We start from the raw sequence: 6,056 nt of genomic DNA, 5'->3' as shown, positions 1-6,056 counted from the left end.
TACCATTTGAACAGATCAAATACAACATAATTAACCCACCTCACTTCATCAACCATTTTCAGTACTAAGCTACAAGTATATTAATCTCTGCTATGAAGTTGGACATTTCAGCAAGGGCGACTCACTTTGGATGCTGCCCCTGATGGATGTCTGAAATACTGCAGCTTTTGGTCCATGAAATTTGTACCCTGGTGAAAATAGTCCTACAAGTTGTAGGCTACAGGCTACAGGCTACAACTTGTGTGAGCTAGTGACGTGGGCAGGTTACAGTGGCAAAAAAGCGTCTCCCACAATCACCTCCACAGGACAAGCCCCACTTGACTTGAGCTTGACATTCCATATCCCAAATGACCCGTTGGGGTTACGTTGTTCCTCTCACAAGACCAGCGCCAGACAGGAACAGAACAGAGTCTGAGCTTTTCTTTGAAAATGAACAGTTGCTCAGGAAACTCTATTACAGTATGCTAAAAGATTGTATTTTCAGTGTGGAAAAAAAAAAACTTCACACAAAATCATGAAAAAAGGAGTGAATAAATAACTTGCTCCTCATTTCACCGCATGATTTGAGCCGTCCCCTACAGCAAGAAAGGAGAAATTCACATCCGTCTCATGAAAGGATCTAATTTGGCCGCTTTTGTCAATCCCAGACCCTTGATGATTTATATTGTTCCTTGAAGGTGGTGATTTCCATTGACAAGGATGCTGGTTGGCACTTCGCTGCCAATAAGACCTATTCCTTCCCAATCAGGCTTCACCGTGGGCAGAATGGTGTCCAAATGCAATGAGATTCCACCGAGTGCAAAGCCATGCATCACAACCGTTGTGTAGACAGGCCACAAGATTGAATACTGAGGCATTTTGACAGCTTATTTACACTAATGACAGACAGACGTTGTGTAATTTTTCATGATATCATTTTCAATAATTGACTATGCTATGCTAACTCAGTATTGTGTGGATTTAAATGTTTTATTTCTAAATACAGCATTTCCTTGCTGCTCCCTGCTCATCTTTCATGTCTTTCATCAACCATTCCTTTCTGGTCATCAGTCACATAGGGCAGCGATGAATTGACATTCTTTGCCCCATGATCCTTGTCTTATGGATGCTTGAACATTGTGCCCTCAAAATAAATGATACTCTGCTTTAAAATTCAGAGCTCCTTCTCTTCGTCTGCCCTCTGATTCCATTTCCCCACTCGTCTCTCTTCTTGACATTTGTGGCACTATATGCCTGCTATCTATTTCTAACCACCAAGGGGGCGAGACTGAAAGAGGTCAAGACAATTTAACTTGAGAGCAGACCATGGCTTTGTCATGTGAAGGACAGGGGGACTGTAGGAATACTCAGGATTCTTGGGCAAAATGGTGACAGCAGATGGCAGAATGGTGACATTTCAAAGTGAAATTGTCCTAGAAAAGTGAACTTGCAATCACTATGTAGATGTTAGGCATGGTATTCCTCAGACTCTTCTTAGTCATCAGCTTTGTAAACAGCTGAAATCAAGCAATCCTGTTCAAAGGAGGGGGTAGTGTCACAATCATTTGATAATAAGAACGGAAAGGTGGTACATAGCCTGAAAGCCAGCCAGAATGGAACCCTACCCACATATGAGGTCTGGAAATTCTGAATAGAATTGAGTACAGATATGTTAGGCTTCGTATAACATTCATTGTATCGTAATGTTACAAATTAATTGTACAATTAATAAGAAATACTTAACAATTTAAACAATGGACACATTTCAAACAAACAACTATGCACATAGGTTCAAGATCAAATCAGCCTGACTGAACTCTCAGTCCTACAGTCACTGCAACTTGTTTGATGTTTGATGTGACACCCACGACTAAGGGCTCCTACCTTCTCATTAAGTGCTTCTCCTGTCCCAGTCAGCTCACTACTTTGTCACATCTGAAAGAAAAATAAATAATGGAGGAATGCTCCTTTCCCACTTCTACACAAGACAACATGATTTTTTTTGGAATTTGGTTCATTGTATCAAAAACTCTACACACAAGCCAAAAAAAGATGTAGCAACTCACATACACGTTAAAGTGAATCTCTACAATCGAAATATAACCCACACGAAAGTCTTCTGTGAAACTCAAAAACAGAATAGGGTATGTGCTTAATAATAATAATAATAACAAACAAACAAATCAGGATGACAGTAATCAATATAGTACTACATGTTACTGTACTAAGCAAACCAAGAATTAAAAAGGAAAAGGCAATCATAAAAGTCGCAAGGGATAATGTTTTGCATTTTGCATCATTGGTATATGCCTGCAGTTTTTCATATTTGGTAATGTTGTTGATGAGGCTACTGATATGCAATAATATTAGGAATCAGACACTGGGCCAATGGATAATATTTACAGTCACAGACGCTTTTTAAAACTACTTCTTTCTTTGTTCTAAGATTGTCAATTAAATTGGTGCTCAATTAAAAAATGTTCTGCGGTTAAACTGTGCATGCTTAAGTTTTAATGTCTCAGAAGGGTATAGGGCGCACAGTCATTTCAGACACTATTCAAAGGAATGGTGCTTTCACTCATTGTCTTCAGTATCACTTAACTTTTAAATATAATTATTCCTTTATATTGTGGTTACTTGACATGAATATAGATTTTTCCCTTCAATTTTAAACCTATTTATGACTCTGTGATATAAAAAAAAATCCCACAGCCAGCAAATTGCTCCAAGATTAATTTTTCGACACAAAGAAGACACCATCTTCCAAACCATTTTTTGCAGACACTTTAATTTAGTTTAAAACTCTGCATTTAGATAAATGTTACATAGGAAAGAATAGGAAATAATAAATGTAAGGGTCTTGGTGATGAGTGAGTATGCATTTAGCAAAGTTTTTTTTTAGTCCCTGCACTGAGAAGGATGACCCATCCATTGATTTTTCAGTCGCAGTCTTTTTTCCTGAATGCTTCAACATTAAAAGTGATCATTGAAACACAATTTTCTAAACTGTGTAGAGCTGCAGCCAATCCATTCACCTATTTGCCAAGCTGAAAACTGTTTTACACTCAGTTTACAATTTAATAACACACTTCTAGCAAAACTGTGCACATTGGTGTATACGCTGTTTTGTCAACTGTGTTCCCACACAGATGTTAAAACACTTTTAGATAATGATTTTACTCAGGGCCGGCCCAAGCCTTTATGGGGCCCTAAGCAAAATTTCATTTGGGGCCCCCCATACCACTACCTCAGCACCAGATGCTTCATCATCCCATAGCTACACTGTGTGTGTAACATACCCACTATCATTACCATCATTTGTAATTTACTTACATCATACCGGTGTCATTCTGGCTGTTTTTAACATTACCAGAGTAGCAAACTCACAAAATTGTTCTAGTTGTTTTGCATTTTTAAATAGAGTGGGGTGTAAATGTGTGCAAAATTAATTACACTATTTGAAAGTAACATCAGCAGACAAGACACTGTATTTACAGTAACAAGTTAACCAGTTCAATTTCTTTAGTTTTTCAAATTCATAACAGACGTTCAAAGTTGTGCAAAATGTGCAATATGGTGGTGGTGTGGTGTGCTGTGTCTCGTCTTCCAGCTTCTTCTTTTTTCTTTTCTCGGCTCCAGAGGGATAGCTCCTTTTTTGAGACATAGTTAAGTGGCAACGAACTTCCACTTGTTTCACATGATGACCGACAACCACGCCAGCGGTGTATGATATCTGCATGTCCAACGGTGGCAGCAACCAACAGCAGGAATCAATTTTGAGAATAGGCCTATAGTATTTTGCGAATTGTGAAAATAAAATTCATATCACGTGTATATGTGCAATACCATCTCGTTTCTATTATTCAATGATATTTTTTATTTTTATTTTTAAAAAGATATATATTATCGTGATCTTTTGGTGCTCTTGGGGGCCCTCTGGTGGCGTGGGGGCCCTAAGCGACCGCATAGTTCGCTTATCCCTTGGGCCGGCCCTGATTTTACTCAGCAGTCAGACCACGAGGGGCCCTATTGGACAGAGTAAGGAGTATGAATTAAAAGAGGAGAGGAGGAGGAGGAGGAGGAGAATCACAAGGGCCAGGAAGAAGAAGAGGGACAAAGTAAGAGAGCAAGATCTACGCTCTCAAAACAAATGTGTTGGAAACAACACAAACTGTGTTGTCCCTATCTAGACACAGAGATGTGTTAAAAACAACACAAGTTGTGTTATTTTCAACACATATTGCGTATCAAATAACAAAAGCAATGTGTTGGAAACAACACAAACTATGTTGTCCCCATATCTGACACAGAGATGTGTTAAAAACAACAGTTTTGTTACTTTCAACACATATTGAGTATAAATAACAAAAGCAATGTGTTGGAAAATGTGTTCCTATATCTGGATACAGAGATGTGTTGTTTTCATCTTGAGAGTGTATCATCATTTTTGTCTAAATTTGAAATAAAATGAACAAATGAAATAATCATTCATACTTCACATTTCAATACTGTGTGTTCAGACATTTACAGTACTAAAGTACATGATTTTTTTTTTTTTACAAACTGATATGCCCAACAGTAGCAGTGTGTGGTGTGTGGTGCTTTGTATGGTTATTTACACTATTGTGAATGTGTGTGTGTGTGTGTGTGTGTGTGTGTGTGTGTGTGTTTTGACATATAACACTTTTTTTTAAGGAGTTCTGCAAAAATTTACATTTACAATGTTTAGCTGGTTTGGCATGAGGTTTTGTGATTCCTAATATAGTACAGAGTTTGGCAAAAATAGCCAACAGTTCCTAAAATAGTGCCTAATTGACCAGGGAAAAGAGTGAGTTATACTACCCTGACACCTGGTGGTTTAAGCCATGCAAGAGCAGAACAGTACCTCACTTTACCAGGTATGTGGCACTGCTACAAGTGGCATCAAAAGCAGCCCACCGGTGTTGAAGATCAAGAGACAAGATTTAATGGGATTTATTATAGGCATTCATATGCATTTGCACTGATATAAATGTAACAGAACTGTTCTACTTTCTGTTGTGTAAAAACTCACATTTTTTACCCACTCCAAAGTAAATGCATAAAAATGAAAAGCATACAAATACATAGTCAAACAAACAAAGGCTATTCATTGTAAATGATAATATGTAATTGCATGATTATAGGGAGTCAGAAACAAATGAGCCATATGTAACAGATTTCAAAATAATATTCCCATACTGTCAAAGATCAATATCACATAGCCTATTATATTTAGCGTTTAAGGTAACTGTAGATGTAGATGCACCTTCTTGCAATCTTCATTTGAAAACGCCCTCCACACACACACACACACACACACACACACACACACACACACACACACACACACACACACACACACACACACACACACACACACACACACACACACACACACACACACACACACACACACACGCAAAGCAAGAGTTGTCATGTTCCACGGTCGCCTTTCACACCGTGCAGTAATATTGTGTAACCACGCGATGGCAGCAAGAGAGAGAGAATCACGAAGCGCCATAAAAAATGCACCAACTGGTACCTTGGCTGTTGGCCAAACTTCAGTATAGTCTAATGACTGTAAGATTGAGAGTGCTATCACCCCCGACAGGGCGATTCAGGTTCATGTCCATGCAGATTTAGAATGCATTGTGACCGTGTAATTTCAGGCATTAAGGGCGATTTGTGCCTTAAATAAACTAAGAGACCATTGCGATGTCCTCGTGGAAATTACTTTTCAAACCCTCAATCTAGGCTAGGCTATTTGTCTACGAAAAAAAAAAAAAAAAGACTGCCTTTCATAGACAGTTTAACACTTTTCAAAAGCATACCATATGGGCTATTCTAAAAATGGGTGACATAAGAGATATTCATAATTATTTGATTAATTATTATGAGCTTATGAAAATCAGTTTAAACACTAGATACTGGGACAACTAGATACTGGGATGCTCCAGTGATGAATGTGTCGGGCCCTTTAAAATGTACCTTGGACAGAAAAAACGCGGGGACATAAGCCGACTATAGTGGGAGCATCATGCAGCTCGTCAGATGTA

Source organism: Sardina pilchardus, chromosome 2 (genome assembly GCF_963854185.1).
Source record: "Sardina pilchardus chromosome 2, fSarPil1.1, whole genome shotgun sequence".
Lineage (NCBI taxonomy): Eukaryota > Metazoa > Chordata > Actinopteri > Clupeiformes > Clupeidae > Sardina > Sardina pilchardus.
The sequence above is the reverse complement of the archived record's forward strand: the minus strand, read 5'-3'. Positions refer to the sequence as shown.